The sequence below is a fragment of the Antechinus flavipes genome, chromosome 3 (assembly GCF_016432865.1).
Source record: "Antechinus flavipes isolate AdamAnt ecotype Samford, QLD, Australia chromosome 3, AdamAnt_v2, whole genome shotgun sequence".
NCBI lineage: Eukaryota > Metazoa > Chordata > Mammalia > Dasyuromorphia > Dasyuridae > Antechinus > Antechinus flavipes.
In genome coordinates this window covers 156554411-156572818 of record NC_067400.1, presented here as the reverse complement: position 1 = coordinate 156572818, position 18408 = coordinate 156554411, and the positions used below count along the sequence as shown (strand labels likewise).

Genomic DNA, 18408 nt, shown 5'->3' with positions numbered 1-18408 from the left:
GTATAGAAATAGACTAAAATCTTTTATTGGATTAGTTTCTTCTTATTGCACCTTCCTACCACATTGAAAATGTAGAGGATACAGAGGAGATCTTGGAGGTGGGAAGACCTGCATTCATGTTTTGCTCTGACATGTACTGGCTCTGGACAAGTCACTTAACCTCTCAGTCCCTCAGGCTATAAATTTATGAATATTATAGATTTGTGTTGGTAAAAGGAGTTCCTCACTGGAATTCCCTACACTAATAAAACCAGAGGTCCAGACTGCCCACCTCCATCCCCCAAAGCCTTATCATCCTTCCAATTGGAGGATGGAATATTAAACTCTTTCCCAAATCTCACTTTGTAGAAGGCAGAAACTGAACTCAACTTACTTCATTTTACATCTGCTGCCCTCTCTGGTATCAATTCCATGGAACAAAATACTCTCCAGCTGGATACCCTTGTCTTCGGTTTTTTCCCCCCTCACTGTCCTGCCTCCCTTTGGCCTGTAACTCCTTGAGGATAGGAACTATTTTTTGTTTTATTAATTTAGCACAGTGACTGACCATAGGAGGTGCCTAATAAATGTTTATTGGATTAGATAGTCTTCCCAAATATAATTACAAATAGAAAGTACTTGACATACTATATAGCCAAATAGATGACTTTTAGTTACATCTTTCAATACTAAAATTATTAAGGTGGTGTTTTTTAGTTGATAAATATCATCCAACATTTCTTGAAATATATAGTAATGACAATGATCACAGTAGTTCTAATGTTTGTTGGTTCTCTTACTAAAATATGTTGACATTACTATTTTGAAATGACATTTTATGATTTTCTTGGGAGGTTATGGAACAGGTGCTAGACCCCCTTCCCCAAATTAACTAATCAGAAACATCTTCAGGTACAAAGAGAAAACATCTATTTAGTCGCTACAGGGAGAGGCCCAAACACACCCGGGAAGCATCTCAGCTCCCAACATGTGCTTGACCTGACTAGCTGGAAGCAGTAAATTTTTCATTGGATAGACTAAAAGGAAGTAAACCATCATTGACTAATGGTCACCAATGTTGTCTGCTTCCTGTGAGTTATGTCACTTTCTGTCACTGATCCAGGGGCTTGGCTTTTAGAGATTTCTAGGCCTTGAGATCAAGTGACTTTCTGCAACCTGGTCACAAGACCTAATCTTCAAGAAATTTGAGGCAGGGAAAGTAATTAGAAGTCTATTGCAATAGAGATGATGAGGACTTGAATCCTGATAGTAACTAAATATAGAAATATTGTAAAACTAAAATTGACAATACTTGAATAGACATGTGGAGTGAGTGAGAAGCGAATAATGGTTCTAAGATTATGAATCTCTGTGATGGAGGAATGGTAATGACCTTGTCAGAAATGGAGAACTTTGAAGAGGAATGAGTTTCAGAGAATAGAAAGGTATGTTGGGTTTGAGTTCTTTAAGGGCAACTTACTATCCAAGAGGTAATTGATGATGTTGACCTGGAGGTTAGAAAAGAGACTAAAAATGGAAATACTTGTTGTATTTACTTAAGTTCAGAATAAAATAAATAATAAAATAAAGGAAAAAAAAATGGAAAAAGCATTGAACTTGGATTCTCCATAAAAAAATTAATACTTAAATGCATAAATATTAGTTTCACAATGTTTCTGGTCTCGCTGAAAATAAAAGGAGTGTTTATCTCTGTACCTCAGAAATTTTAAGTATACCTAAGAAGTGTAGAAAATGGTACCTTATATTAGCATTTGCCCATGCCAATATTGAATATTTTTGATGAACTTTTTCTTTCTTCCTCTTTCTCTCTTTTTCTTATGGAAAACCCGAGAGTTTCAATCGCTATTAATTTTAAAAATAGTTTATGGGAGCTCGATAATTATTCATATTGATTCAAAAAAGGAATAGTATTGAAATTTGTTTTTTATGTGTGAGATCCTAGGAGATTCCTCCCTCACTGCCTGTCCCTGGTTTGGTTTTGCAATCTAGTCTTAAAGCATATTATAAAAATTGGGGGGGAAAAACACAAGTTAAGAGCATTATTAGACATCCATTCTTTAGAAGGAGACAGAAAAGATGTAAGTAACTGCTTTACTTTAGTATGAAGAGATTTTTGGCAATGAATGAGTCAGTACTATATTTATTGAGCGGACTAGCATTGGCTTTATGCAAAGCAGAGGCCTAAAGAGCTGAAAACAACCAGTAACAATGGTGGACCATGCTTAAAAATCAAAAAAGCTTTCTTTATTTCTAGCTATAATGTTGTTCCCAAATTTAGTTGTGTGATGAATGCTGCAAATTTTGTATTTTTGTGTTTATTTTATTGAATTAAAAGGGAGGTAAGTCTACCTGTGTGATGGATAAAGCAAGTATCAAAAGCCCATGATTTAAGAAATATTAGAACATTTTGTAACTGTAAAGGACCATATACATGTAAATTAGAATTACTATTATTATTGTCATGCAGTAGTTGCCTACAAAAACTTGACATCTAATGGCAGTAAAATACACTACATATATTATTAGTTTATAAAGCATGAGAGATTCAGCATGACATAATGTCTAGAATTGTTATTCATTTTTTTTTTCTTTCAGTCATGTTCCACTCTTTGTGACCCCATTTGGGATTTTCCTGTCAAAAATACTAGAATATTTTTCCATTTCTTTCTCTGTTTCATTTTACAGATGAGGATACAAAGGTAAAAAAGGTTAATTGACTAGTATAGGATCACACAGCTAGTAAGTGTCTAAGGCTAGATTTGAACTCATAAAGATGAGTCTTTCTTATTTCAGACATGGTATAAAGTCAGGAAAACTTGGGATCAAGTCCTAGCTACTTCTTAGACAAAATAAATGTGTAGTCCTGGACATGTCAATCCCTTAATGCTCTCAGTAACTCTTAAAGACAATAAGTTGCTGAGAAGATCTGGACATTAGTTGGTCAAGGGAGTCTCTTCATCCAGATGTTCCTTGTATCAGTAAAATCATATTCTATCCCTGTATAATCAATATGAATCTTATCATTTGGATATCATTAAAGCAGACCTTCTGACTAAAGATCTACTGTTACACTGTTCCACGAGGAAGTTTGTGCTAAACAAATTAATAATTTCTTTAAAGAAATTGTTTACTTATTTGAATGAGAAACTTAGAGGCTTTCTTCAATTTAGGAGTACCTAACTTGTAGATTTGCCAAATACAAGAAGAACCCATTTATATTGTGGTAGTCATTTGGCATGCTTCTATTAGAACCACAGAATATTAACATTTCCACAAGCTGTTGAATTCCCTTGTCTGGGAAATATGACCAGTGGCTGCAGCTAGTGGGAGGTAAGGGCTGGCAGAAGGGGCCTGAAAGTGTTAAATTCATAGCCTGCTTTCCCTCAGCTCTAGGAAGGAAATAAGCTTCTGCTACTGCTGAATTCCTTCATTAAGGCACTCTAGGAATTCATTTACCTCTAGAATCAATGTTATAAATGGTAGTTAAGTTCCAAGAGCAGCCCACAGAAGTCTATAATGTAACTGAAATAGTTACAGATCCTATCTCCTTACTTTCAATTAGAAGAAATATTCAGAGTTTTTAGTATATATGTGAATTAAGTGTGTATATGTGTGTAAGTTTATGAGTGGTTTACAAAGTGATTGAGTTTCCACCACAACACAAAAAATTACTGGGAAGAAACTGTACTAATTATTGTAGCTCTTTTCTTTGATTCACACCTGTGACTAAATTAAACTGCAAAGCCAGGCAATAGGTTTTTAGGGGCACTTTTACAGTGTCTTCCCTTCCCTGTTCAGAGCATCTATCAAAAGTATTCTGGCAGTGAAGGGAGGAGCCGTAGTTTGGGAGATAAGATTTTTTTTTTCAATATTGAACCATAGATGTCAATACTGATAATCAAATATGGCAACAAATGTAGGCTCAACCTCCTCCTTCCCTCCTTCCCTTTTCCCATCCCTCCCTCCCTCCTTCCTTCATTCTTTCCTTTCTTTCTCCCTTCCTCCCTCCCTACCTCTTTCCTCCTTTCTCTCCCTTACTCCCTTTCTCCCTCCTTCCTTCCTTCCTTCCTCTCTCCTTGTGCATGGAGATCCAAATGCTATATTCTGCCATGGGGATAAAGAAACCCCTCTCTCTCTCTCTCTCTCTCTCTCTCTCTCTCTCTCTCGCTCTCTCGCTCTGTGTGTGTGTGTGTGTGTGTGTGTTAGAACTATATATTTTTTCTTAAATCTGACAAAAAGCATCCATTTTAAATTATATATATTGTAATTTTGCTCTATTTCCCACTACAGATGAAAAAAGTTATTTTAAGTAGTTGATATGCATATGTTGGTACATGAATGTGATAAATTATCACTGGGCCAAATGTTAAAAAGCACATAAAGATGAATTGGCAAGTAAAGCTCTCTTGAGGAAAAAAGTGAGAACTTAGGGGAAAGGCTTTCGAGCAAGATCAGGAGAAAGAGCTGTTTATAGAGTCAAGATTCAAGGCACAATGACCTTGGAAGAGAAGAATTCTAACTGTGAAATTCAGGGCCTAAAACAATTAAATGGGAGTTCAAGTGGCTTCAAAGAAACATAATTGACTAGAAAATATGAGTGATATATGTATCCTAAAATGAGAGACAGAAACAGAGACAGAAAATACATTGTGCTAGGCATTGTATTAAGCAGAGGAAATATAAATTTAAAAAATCAAGGTACTACCTACTTTCAAAGGCTTATATCTAGATAAGGGAAGATAAAGCATAAAGGAGAACTAGCAAATTTAGAGGGGGAATTTGGTGAAGGGTCAGAGAGCAGATCAACAACTGAGTTGAGTTGAAAGTGAAGTGAACATATGACTACTGCCTGTTCAAGAAATGTCTGTCAGTTAACAGTTATATTTTGTAGCTAAGCTGATTTTGATTCATTTTACACGTGACACATTGACAATCCATGAACAAGGAATAATTTGGAGAAGTATGGGGCAGGATTTTGCACCTAAGCTATAAAATTTAGGGAGGCAAACCTCCTCTATTGCATTCAATAGTGGCAATATAAGGTACCAAATATAAATGTGCTGCTAGAGAATGCTGTGGGAACACTCATCATTGGGTCTTTCTCTGAGTGTTCATTAGAAAAACATCATAGATATATTTATATACATTTGTGAGAAAAATGCTTCTAGGAATATATTGACTGACTATAGGGCTAGTTCGAAGTTTTCAAGTTGTCACAATTCTTTTTTCTTGAGAGTAAGAAACAGAAGGAGTACATAAGCTAGAAATATGGAAGAACTAAAGTTAGAATATTAGACTGTTAAATTGCATATTTAAATTTTGCATGTAGAGCAGCACCATTGTAGAGATTACAAGCATATATAATCAACTTTCTAATGTGATATTAAATCTGATTTGAATTTGTGATCATTAAAAAGGCAAATTAATCTAAAAGTATGACACAACCCACCCAAGTTTGGTGCCTGAAGTGCATTTTGCAATAAAATTGTTTTTGGTAATTTGCATGTTTACTAGAGAAATTAATGCTGTCAAATAATTACCAATGTGCACAGTAGTGCTGTTGGCAATTAATTTGAAAACTCACAGCAGAATCCAGTGGCATTTACAGCATCTTTCCTATACTGAATGGGGAAAAGTCAGCAATAAAATAATTTCTTTCATCTCATCATGCCATACATCAGTGTCTCTTTGTGGCATGATCACTTAAAACTTCCCCTTAGCTCTTTCAGTAACTTGAATGGAAGCAAAGAACCTGCAAATGTGTGTGCAGGACTAAGGAATCTGTGCAACTAAATTATTCCCAAAGACCCTGTAGAGGGAGAGATCTTATGAGGGATGGTGAGCAGGACCTTAGACAGTACTAAGTAGCCTACTCCCAGTGTTGTACTACTCTGTTATTTTAACATTAATATGAGAGTGTGTAAAAAGGGAATCAGACAATTCAACATGGCAATGTTACAAATAAAAAACACTCTTGACAGCTGTCATTAACAGATGATAGAATCATACAGTTAAAATAGACTATGAAGTATTTTACTTTAGTATACAGAAAGACATTTTTTATTTTCTGGGAAGATAACATCAGGCATTCTTTATCTCAGGCAGAATCAGAGTGTAGAAAAGCAATTCTTATTTTAGAACTTAGCTATTTGAACATACTTGCTCAGAGTGGAACTTCAGTACTGTTAGTAGAAAATCCTGAGAACAGACTTGTAAGTTTACCTACAAATTATGTAATTTTCCCCAGATGCTCTCCCTTAAATAAAATGAGCAAGATAATATCATACCAGAAGTACTGTGTTGCCAGATAAATAGGATAATATTGTCTCTAACTGTAGTAAATATCAGAGATGATAAAATTCCGATCATAAGCTGTTGGTAGTAGAACACTAATAAAATGAGCCATTTTATGTGATTTTTTAAATAAGGGTTATTCTGTGTGATTAAACTCAGCTAATGCAAAGTAGCCCTTTCATTTTTCTGATTTTTTTTTTGAATTCTTCTTTTTCTTATTTATAATGGTCCTACATTGACAGATTTTTGTTCTCATGGGACCACAATTAAAATATTATTAAAAGTAAATTAATCTGTAGAACATTAAAATTCGTTCTTCCTTAGTCTTTCCTTTTCCTTAATACAGCAATTAATTTTAATTAGCTCATTTTTTTTTTTCCTGGAAAGAAAACAGATCTCTCAACACTTTAAAAAGGTAAATTGATTGGTATTTCTTTTAGATTTAATTAACATCTAAATTATTTTGCCTTAAAGATGACTAGAAAAAAGGACAGTGAAATGCAAATTTAGTTTTCTTTTTTCTTCTCCAATATTATATTACAAAAGAAAATTTATAAATTAAAATATGAAATTGATATATACACAAAGATAGCATTTTTAAAACCATACTTCCAGTGGCCTTCTAATGTATTTCTAAAGTAAAGAAATGTTCAAATATTTGAGCTATTAAGGATAAAAAGAGCTGTTTTGAGCACCTCAAATTATTTGTCTTTTAGATCCTGATAATAACATAGGAAAAAAGGAAAGAGAAGTAAAGGGGAAAACAATAAGCATTTATTTAGCACCCACTATATACTAGACATGGTACTGTGTTGGAAGCTAGGGAAATCAGTAGTTGGAGATGAAGAGAGGAAAGAGAATTTACCCAATTCCCTTTCTCATCAGGCGTCTGCTAGGTATATACTAATTTGTATAAGTAAATAGTAACCATGTCTAGATACTGGATAAGATGCAAATGGGAGCTTTGAAGATGACTCAGATGTGAGTCATATTTGAAGTCAGAGTGACATAATGGAGAGTCCTGGACTTAGATTTATGAGTCCTGGATTCAGAATATATCTTACACACATAGCTGTTTGACCATGGGCAAATCACATAACCTCTCAGAGCTTCAGTTATCTCATCTGTAAAGTATAGACCATCATCTTACCACCCTTACTACTCACTCTGTGGTGAGAAAAGTCTTAAAGGACTTAAGGACTTAAAGATAAATGTTAGTTATTATAGTTAATACTGACCTAATCAATATGAAAATGTTTGTCTCCTTACTGTTCAAGTGACTCCTTGAAAGTTAGTTATTTGCTTAGGGATAAAAATGGACTCTTTTAATTCTAATATTACTTGCTAGGAATAATCTTATGTATTAGGAGAATCTGGTTTAGAATGTCTAGGAGATAAAATGCAAAATCCAAAGTGGCTTTATTAATAATAAACATTTATTGAGCATCCAGATTGCACTAAACACAATTAAACTTTTCTTTTGTTGAAAGTTTAGATGAGGATGAATAAATAAGTTAAATTTAAGCATAGCCCCAGAAAATTTTATTTCTAAAACAAAACCAAAAATGATGCTAATTTCATATTGCAAAAATTAAGACTAAATTCTCAGTGATAATAATAATCTATTAAAAATAAAATTCTTATCATTTATTCTCCCTCATACTTCAGGAGCAAATTTATTAACCTAAGTAGTGACTCAAAACTTTTCAGGTTTAATTTTTTAAATCATCAAACATTATTAACATAAATTAATTCAAAGGAATGATCTGGAATCTAATTTTAATGTCACAGGGAATTTTAGAGGTCTTATAAGAAAAAAAATAAGCTTACATTTTTTTTTCAAGAAATTTTTTTTTAATTTTTATTTAATGATTACTTTATATTGACACTCGTTTCTGTTCCAATTTTTTTCCCTCCCTCCCTCTACCCCCTCCCCTAGATGGCAAGCAGTCCTTTATATGTTGGATATGTTGCAGTATATCCTAGATACAATATATGTTTGCAGAACCGAACAGTTCTCTTGTTGCACAGGGAGAATTGGATTCAGAAGGTATAAATAACCCGGGAAGAAAAACAAAAATGCAGATAGTTCACATTCGTTTCCCAGTGTTCTTTCTTTGGGTGTAGCTGCTTTTGTCCGTCATTTATCAATTGAAATTCAGGTCTCTTTGTCAAAGAAATCCACTTCCATCAAAATATGTCCTCATACAATATCGTTGTCGAAGTGTATAATGATCTCCTGGTTCTGCTCATTTCACTTAGCATCAGTTCATGTAAGTCTCGCCAGTCCTCTCTGTATTCATCCTGCTGGTCATTTCTTACAGAACAATAATATTCCATAACATTCATATACCACAATTTACCCAGCCATTCTCCAATTGATGGACATCCATTCATTTTCCAGTTTCTAGCCACTACAAACAGGGCTGCTACAAACATTTTGGCACATACAGGTCCCTTTCCCTTCTTTAGTATTTCTTTGGGATATAAGCCCAATAGAAACACTGCTGGATCAAAGGGTATGCACAGTTTGATAATTTTGGGGGCGTAATTCCAGATTGCTCTCCAGAATGGTTGGATTCGTTCACAACTCCACCAACAATGCATTAGTGTCCCAGTTTTCCCGCATCCCCTCCAACATTCATCATTATTTTTTCCTGTCATCTTAGCCAATCTGACAGGTGTGTAGTGGTATCTCAGAGTTGTCTTAATTTGCATTTCTCTGATCAATAATGATTTGGAACACTCTTTCATATGAGTGGTAATAGTTTCAATTTCATCCTCTGAAAATTGTCTGTTCATATCCTTTGACCATTTATCAATTGGAGAATGGCTTGATTTCTTATAAATTTGAGTCAGTTCTCTATATATTTTGGAAATGAGGCCTTTATCAGAACCTTTAACTGTGAAAATGTTTTCCCAGTTTGTTGCTTCCCTTCTAATCTTGTTTGCATTAGTTTTATTTGTACAAAGGCTTTTTAATTTGATGTAATCGAAATTTTCTATTTTGTGATCAGTAATGGTCTCTAGTTCATCTTTGGTCACAAATTTCTTTCTCCTCCACAAGTCTGAGAGATAAACTATTCTATGTTCCTCTAATTTATTTATAATCTCGTTCTTTATGCTTAGGTCATAGACCCATTTTGATCTTATCTTGGTATATGGTGTTAAGTGTGGGTCCATGCCTAATTTCTGCCATACTAATTTCCAATTATCCCAGCAGTTTTTATCAAATAATGAATTCTTTTCCCAGAAGTTAGGGGCTTTGGGTTTGTCAAACACTAGATTGCTATAATTGACTATTCTGTCTTGTGAACCTAGCCTTTTCCATTGATCCACTAATCTATTTCTTAGCCAATACCAAATGGTTTTGGTGACTGCTGCTTTATAATATAATTTTAGATCAGGTACAGCTAGGCCACCTTCATTTGATTTTTTTTTCATTAATTCCCTTGAGATTCTCGACTTTTTATTGTTCCATATGAATTTTGTTGTTATTTTTTCTAGATCAATAAAATATTTTCTTGGAAGTCTGATTGGTATAGCACTAAATAAGTAGATTAGTTTAGGGAGTATTGTCATCTTTATTATGTTCGCTCGGCCGATCCAAGAGCACTTAATATTTTTCCAATTATTTAAGTCTGACTTTATTTGTGTGGAGACTTTTTTATAATTTTGCTCATATAATTCCTGACTTTCCTTTGGTAGATAGATTCCCAAATATTTTATGGTATCAACAGTTATTCTGAATGGAATTTCTCTTTGTATCTCTTGCTGTTGGGTTTTGTTGGTGATGTATAAAAATGCTGAGGATTTATGGGGATTTATTTTGTAGCCAGCTACTTTGCTAAAATTATGAATTATTTCCAATAGCTTTTTAGTAGAATCTCTGGGGTTCTCTAGGTATACCATCATATCATCTGCAAAGAGTGATAGTTTGGTTTCCTCATTGCCTACTCTAATTCCTTTAATATCTTTCTCGACTCTTATTGCAGAGGCTAGTGTTTCTAATACGATATTAAATAATAATGGTGATAGTGGGCAACCTTGCTTCACTCCAGATCTTACTGGGAAAGGTTCCAGTTTTTCCCCATTGCATATGATGCTTACTGATGGTTTTAAATATATGCTCCTGACTATTTTAAGGAAAAGTCCATTTATTCCTATGCTCTCAAGTGTTTTTATTAGGAATGGATGTTGGATTTTATCAAATGCTTTTTCTGCATCTATTGAGATGATCATATGGTTTTTGTTTGTTTGGTTATTGATATAGTCAATTATGCTAATAGTTTTCCTAATATTGAACCAGCCCTGCATTCCTGGTATAAATCCTACTTGGTCATAGTGTATTATCCTGGTGACGATTTTCTGTAATCTTTTTGCTAATATTTTATTTAAGATTTTAGCATCAATATTCATTAGGGAGATTGGTCTATAATTTTCTTTCTCTGTTTTTAGCCTACCTGGTTTAGGTATCAGTACCATGTCTGTGTCATAAAAGGAGTTTGGTAGGACTCCTTCAATCCCTATTTTTTCAAATAGTTTATATAACATTGGAGTTAATTGTTCTTTAAATGTTTGGTAGAATTCACATGTAAATCCATCTGGTCCTGGGGATTTTTTCTTAGGGAGTTGATTGATAGTTTGTTCTATTTCTTTTTCTGAGATGGGACTGTTTAGGATATTTACTTCTTCCTCTGTTAGTTTGGGCAAGCTATATTTTTGGAGGTATTTTTCTATTTCATTTAAGTTGTCGAATTTATTGGCATAAAGTTGGGCAAAGTAACTCCTAATTATTGCTCTAATTTCCTCTTCGTTAGTGGCGAGTTCTCCCTTTTCATTTTTAAGACTAACAATTTGATTTTCCTCTTTCCTTTTTTTAATCAGATTTACTAAGGGTTTGTCTATTTTGTTGGTTTTTTCATAGAACCAACTCTTAGTTTTATTAATCAATTCAATAGTTTTTTTACTTTCAATTTTATTGATCTCACCTTTTACTTTTAGAATTTCAAGTTTAGTGTTTGACTGGGGGTTTTTAATTTGTTCCTTTTCTAGCATTTTTAGTTGCAAACCCAATTCATTGACCTTCTCTTTCTCTATTTTATACAAATAGGCCTCTAGAAATATGAAATTTCCCCTTATTACCGCTTTGGCTGCATCCCATACATTTTGGTATGATGTCTCATTATTATCGTTTTCTTGGGTGAAGTTATTAATTATGTCTATGATTTGCTGTTTCACCCAATCATTCTTTAGTATAAGATTATTTAGTTTCCAATTATTTTTTGGTCTACTTCCCCCTGGTTTTTTGTTGAATGTAATTTTCATTGCATCGTGGTCTGAAAAGGATGCATTTACTATTTCTGCCTTACTGCATTTGAGTTTGAGGTTTTTATGTCCTAATATATGGTCAATTTTTGTATAGGTTCCATGAACTGCTGAAAAGAAAGTGTATTCCTTTCTGTCTCCATTACATTTTCTCCAGAGATCTATCATATCTAACTTTTCTAGTATTCTATTTACCTCTTTGACTTCTTTCTTATTTATTTTGTGGTTTGATTTATCTAATTCTGAGAGTGCAAGGTTAAGATCTCCCACTATTATAGTTTTACTGTCTATTTCTTCTTGCAGCTCTCTTAGTTTCTCTTTTAAGAATTTAGATGCTACCCCACTTGGTGCATATATGTTTAATATAGATAGTGCTTCATTATCCATGCTACCCTTTAGCAAGATATAGTGCCCTTCCTTATCTCTTTTAATTAGATCAATTTTTGCTTTAGCTTGATCTGAGATCAGGATGGCTACCCCTGCTTTTTTGACTTCACCTGAAGCATAGTAGATTTTGCTCCAATCTTTTACTTTTAACCTGCATGTATCTCCCCGCTTCAGGTGTGTTTCCTGTAAACAACATATTGTAGGATTCTGGCTTTTAATCCATTCTGCTAACCGCTTCCTCTTTATGGGGGAGTTTACCCCGTTCACGTTTATGGTTAGAATGACCAATTCTGTATTACTTGCCATCTTGTTAACCCCGGTTTATGCTTTTCTCCCTTCTTTCCCCTTTACCCCCCTTCCCAGTATTAAGCTTGTGAGCATCACTTGCTTCTCACAGCTCTCCCTTTTTAGTATCCCTCCCCCCGCCTTAGAGTTCCTCCCCCTATCTTACCCCTTTCCCTCCCAGTTCCCGTATTCCCTTCCGCTTAGCTTATTCCTTCCCTTTTCACTTTTCCCTTCTCACTTTTCAATGAGGTGGGAGAAGTTTCACCATAGATTGAATATGTCTTAAGATTTTTCACTTAAAGCCAATTCTGAAGGCAGTAAGATACCCACTATATTCATCCCCCTCCATTCTTTCTCTCAGATATAATAGGTTTCCTATGCCTCTTCATGAGATGTACTACCCCCACTTTACCCTTTTTCTGATACAATGTCCTTTCCACATCAATTTCTAGAACAAGGTATACATGTATTCTTTATACATCTATATAGTCAAAATATAGTTCCCAAGATTAATCTTTACCTTTTTAGATTTCTCTTGAGTTCTATATTTGTAGATCAAACTTTTTGTTAAGTTCTGTTTTTTTCATCAGAAATAGATGAAATTCGCTTACTTCGTTGAATGTCCATCTTCTTCCCTGGAAAAAGATGCTCATTCTCGCTGGGTAAGTTATTTTTGGTTGCATACCAAGTTCCTTAGCCTTTCGGAATATCATATTCCAGGCCCTTCGATCTTTTAATGTGGATGCTGCCAGATCCTGGGTGATCCTTATTGTGGCTCCTTGATACTTGAATTGGGTTTTTCTAGCCGCTTGCAATATTTTTTCCTTCATCTGAGGGTTCTGGCATTTGGCCACTATATTCCTTGGTGTTTTGATTTTAGGATCCCTTTCAGTGGGTGATCGATGAATCCTTTCAATGTTTATTTTTTCCTCTGTTCCTATGACTTCTGGGCAGTTCTCTTTGATAATTTCCTGGAAGACAGTGTCCAGGCTCTTTTTTTCATCATGTTTTTCTGGGAGTCCAATGATTCTCAGATTGTCTCTCCTGGATCTGTTTTCCAGGTCTGTTGTCTTCCCCAGAAGGTATTTCACATTTTTCTCCATTCTTTGATTTTTTTGGATTTGCTTGACTGATTCTTCTTGTCTCCTCGAGTCATTCAATTCCACTTGTTCAATTCTGATTTTCAGTGAAGTATTCTCTTCACTCACTTTTTAAAAATCTTTCTCTAATTGTCCAATTGAGTTCTTTTGTTCTGTGGAATTTTTTTCCATTTCGCCAATTTTGTTTTTTAGAGAGCTGTTTTTTGTTTCCAGTTCACTAATCCTATTTTTCAAGGATTTTACTTCTTTATCCACTCTCTCTTTAACTTTCTCCAGGCTCTTTTCCCAAGCCTCCCTCTCCTTTTCCCAAGCTTCCCTCTCCTTTTGCCAAGTCTCCCTCTCCTTTTGCCAAGCCTCACTCTGCTTTCCCCATTTTTCTTCTAGCTCCCTTGTGAGAGCCTTTTTAATCACTTCTATGAGGTTCATCTGTGCTGAGGAACAGACGATCTCCTCCTTTGGGGATTCACCTGGAGACTGCCTGTTTTTAGTCTCCTCAGGATTTAGAGTCTGCTCTCTATCTGTGTAGAAGCTGTCAAGGGTTAAAGTCCTCGTCAGCTTCTTGCTCATTCTGTCTAATAATCAGAGACAAACTACCAAAGAAAAACAGAAAAAACTGGAGTCTTTCTTTGGGGGAGGGGCTGGGTGTGTTACCGAGCTTCCTCTACAGACTGCAGGGGGCAGCAGTGAGGCACTAGCAGGACTGTGTTGCGCGTGCGCTCTGAGATCCCAAAGTGTGCTGAGTCACTGTGGGGGGGGGGGGGGGGGGGGGGGCGGCCAGGTCCCGAGAGACTCCAGCTGTTTGGGGTTGTATTCTTCACCCCCGGTGTTTTTAGCTTCTCTGCTGGGCTGCTGACTTGCTGCCGGAGCAAAGTATCTAATCCTGTAGCTAAGCTCTCCCCGCAGAGCCGGCTGCGATCACTCCCCACCCCCTCTCCAGTCTGCTCCCGTGCTCTCACTGCCGCTGCCCTCAGCCTGCGCCCGATCTAAAACCGCCCCAGCCCTCCAGTAAAGACAGACCTTTCTTGGCGGATCTCAAGGATGGCTTCTCTTGGTAACTATTTGTGGGTTTTTTTCAGTCAAGCATTGATTCAGAGGCTTGTAATGAAGTGGATAGTGAGAGAAAGCGCGGAGCTTATGCAACTGTGAGCCTCCTCTCCGCCATCTTAACCAGAAGTCCTTCCATTAGCTTACATTTTGACAGGCAGCTATACTGTTTCTTCCTGAACACTTCTAGGAACAAGGAGCTCACTATAAGACAGTCTGTTGCATCATTGAAGAGTTCTTTATGATGGGCTGAAATCTATTGAAAATTTCTACATCTTTGTTCTAGGTTTTTGAAGCAATATCAAAAATTCTATCACCTTCTTCACTTGATAATGCTCCAAATATTTTCAAAAGAGCTATTGTATCTTCTTCACAACTCTAATAAAATTTAAAATAAAATTATCAAGACAACATATTGTAATTTTGTGATATCTTAGTAAAGATTTTTGACACACATGAAATAGTCAATTAAAAGCCAATCAACTTAATTATATTTCAGGCTAGGAGAGATAAAATCAGAATGACATTTATTACTTGTTAGTCTTTTACATGGTGAACCTGAGTGGAGGAATGCTTTCACAAGTTTGCTGTAATTCTATAATAATTTTTTAAAGTTTTAATTAACTAAAAAGTTTGCATATATTGAATTGTATTGATAAACAAATTGTCCTTTCCTAATTTTTATTTCTTTATTTTCTCAGTTATTAAAGTCATGCAATGCTTATGTTATGTCTTGAAAAATATTTTGTAATTATTATACAAAAGAAAATGCTGAACTTTGAATAGTTAGAGGTTTTCATTATAACAAAACAAAACAAAAAACACAACAAACCCCAGCCACACTTACTCATAAGAAAGGCAGGTTGGCTCAATGTCCAGAAAATATAGTCAAGAGACCTGGGTTTTTGTTTTAGCTCTGTCACTAACTAGTTGTGTAAACTTGAGGAAGTATTTTGCTTCTTTGGATGGTAGTTTCCTCCTCAGTAAAAAGAGAGTGCTTCTTCACTTTTGTGATTATCCATGTTAAACAAACCCAATTCCTTTTACAGTTGTTCAGATATCATGTTTTCCAGACTTTTCACTATCCTCTGAAAGCATCTCAACTCTTATAAGGCAGTTAAGTGACATAATGGATAGAATATTGTATTTGGAGTCATAAAGATCTAAATTAAAAATCTGCCTCAGAGACTTAATAGTGTGACTCTGGGCAAAGCAGCCTCAATTTGATCATTTGTAAAATGAGGATAATAATAACACTTATTGCATAAGATTGTTAGGACAGTGGATAGAGCGCCAGCCCTGAAGTCAGGAGGACCTGAGTTCAAATATGGCCTCAGACACTTAACACTTCCTGGCTGTGTTACCCTGGGCAAGTCACTTAACCCCAATTTCCTCAGGGGGAAAAAAAAAGATTGTTAAGACTAAAAGATATAATAAATATAAAGGGTTTGCAAACTTTAAAATGCTATATACACATTAACTATTAACAACAAATAGTAATAATAATATACTAACAAAGTCTTCTAAATTATTTTCAAAATAAAGTCAATTATTAGAGGTGTTGTAGGAAAAAGGCATAGATAATACCCTTTTCATAGGAATACATTCAACGACCCTTTTATATTTTGGTACTCACACATCATACCTCTTATATTGGCTAAGATGACAGAAAAAGGTAATGATAGATGTTGGAGGTGCAATACCTTAGTTTCCTACCAGCTCATTGCTCTCCAAATCTCATTATGACTAGATACCCTCAGAGAGCTTTATACTTGGATGCAGTGACCCATGAGTAAGACCTCCCTCTCCTTTTCAGTTGGGTAGGATATGAGTCAGATAGCATGAGCTGGCATGGTATTGTGATATTAATCACTGATATCACTGTGTTATCTTTTCCCCTCAACTATCTTCAAAACTTTCCCATTACTGTTGAAGACAATACCATCCTTTTAGTCACCAGGTTATGCTATACCTTCCTCTACTAAGTTAGGGCTTAATAGCATTAATATAGGGCACTTACTTTAGTTATTCAAATTAGCATTTGCTTTTCAACCTACAATCTTAGAGAATTACCAGGGAACTTAATTGACTAATTTACTCAAGCTGTATGTTGATAAATGTTTAATAATTGGTTTTCCATAGGGGTAAAAATGCATTTGATACACTTGTAAGCTTAAAATGCATTATCAACGTTTTGTCCACCATTGCCTTAAGTCTAGCTTACTAACAAAGTTATAAATCAAAACCTGATTTGTAGTATTTGCCAATTTCTGAGAGTAAATGCTTATAATAACTAGTAAAAGAAAGCATTTTGTTGTCTCTTTTTCTTTCTTGGACTTAATCACTGAATGAGTTTTGCCTCGAACAAACCGAGATCTGTTAAAGACCTTAGCTTAAAAAGGCCAAGATCTCCCATTGCATCTGGAGCATCTCCAGTAGTCCTGATCAGTATCTTGCCATTTCACCCAGGTGGCTCTGGAAGAGAAAATAAGGGCTTCTGAGTTTTCACAGCCCTCCCTCACTTAAATTCAATTTGTTTGCATGCCATGGTGCTCTTTGAGAAGGAACAAACAGCAAAGGAGGTAGTGTATTTGGTAGTATCTTCCTTCCTATATAATCATCTAGTCCATTGAGAGTTATAAGTGTGAGTGAGGAACAGAAATATTCTATTAGTTCTTTGACTACTGTTCATTCCAGACATCTCTATTCATATAAACTTCTATAAATGAAGAAATTAAGGTTCAAAAAAGGGGAATGATCTACCAGTTGTTCAATAGCTAGGAAATATCAGAAGCAGGATTAAAACCTGGGTGTCATCTAAACTGTAGCTATGTACTTAAATTTAGTAGATTAGTATAATCGTTGATTTTATCTTAGAAAATATGGAAAGACTCACATGAAGTAATGAAGAGTGAAATGAGCAGAATCAAGAGAACACTGTACACAATAACACTATTTTTAAAAGAATGACTGAATAAATATGTTATTTTGATATGATATGACATATGATAATTTGATTATAAATAATCTAATTAATTATAAAGAACATATAAAGAAAAAAGCTATCTGCATCTAGAGTCAGAACAGATAAATAGATGTACAGAATAATTTTATATGCTTACACATATATATGTGTCTCTCTAATTATCTATTGACCTGTGTCTAATGGTAGCCCTCTCTAGGATTGGAAGCAGGGAGAAAAAAAGAAACTTGCATGATAACTTTGTTATATATTTAAAAGAAATAGTTATACATAGTTGATTTGCAGTTTCATATGCAGTCTTTTTTAAAAAATATGCTATGTTATGGAATTGCTTGCTTTGTTCCGTAAATTAAAAATAAAATTTAAAAAATTTAGTAAGAGTTATGCTTATTTTAGCAGTGAAGCTTGTTGCCTTAGGAGTTGGTCCTTTAAAATTCTTCATTGAAAATAAGCAATAAATAATTTTAATAATAAGGGGAAAGAGCTTGTTTTCTAGATCAGGTTTTACTGAGGTGGTAAAAATATTTCAAATGCCTCTTAATGGGAACTTATTAAGGTCTCCTTCCTCTGACCTTTTGTTAAAATGTTCATCATTTCCCATCCCTTCTCTTCTCTTTTTAAAAATCTGTTATGACTTAATGTCAGCTAGTAAAACTGTTTTGTGGAAAGTTCTAAAAATAATAATCCTGAGTAAGTGACTTCTAAGTAACAAGGAAATTGATGTCAGCTAGGAATGTGGAAGGACATTGTGCTCACTCAACTGTTACCCCCACTATCTTGGTTGTGAAGTGGGACAGCATTGCCTGTCTCCTGAGGTGGAACAGAATTTTGAGACATGCAATTGTTTAAGAATTTTCTTTTAATAGACAAATTATTTTCATTTTAGATTTATATTTTGCTTTCCTCATGTTCATGTTGCATTGAACTTGGGCATCCTCAGGGCAAAAAAGAGCAAGTTGACATAGAGAAGACATTACTAGTGAATTA

At 34.9% G+C, this 18408-nt stretch overlaps 1 protein-coding gene across 1 annotated transcript in view; it reads left to right on the top strand.

Moving 5' to 3' along the window:
* FGF14 (fibroblast growth factor 14) overlaps positions 1–18408 on the top strand; it is an 801547-nt gene that overhangs the window by 46823 nt on the left and 736316 nt on the right. The gene's annotated exons all lie outside the window — the stretch shown is intronic.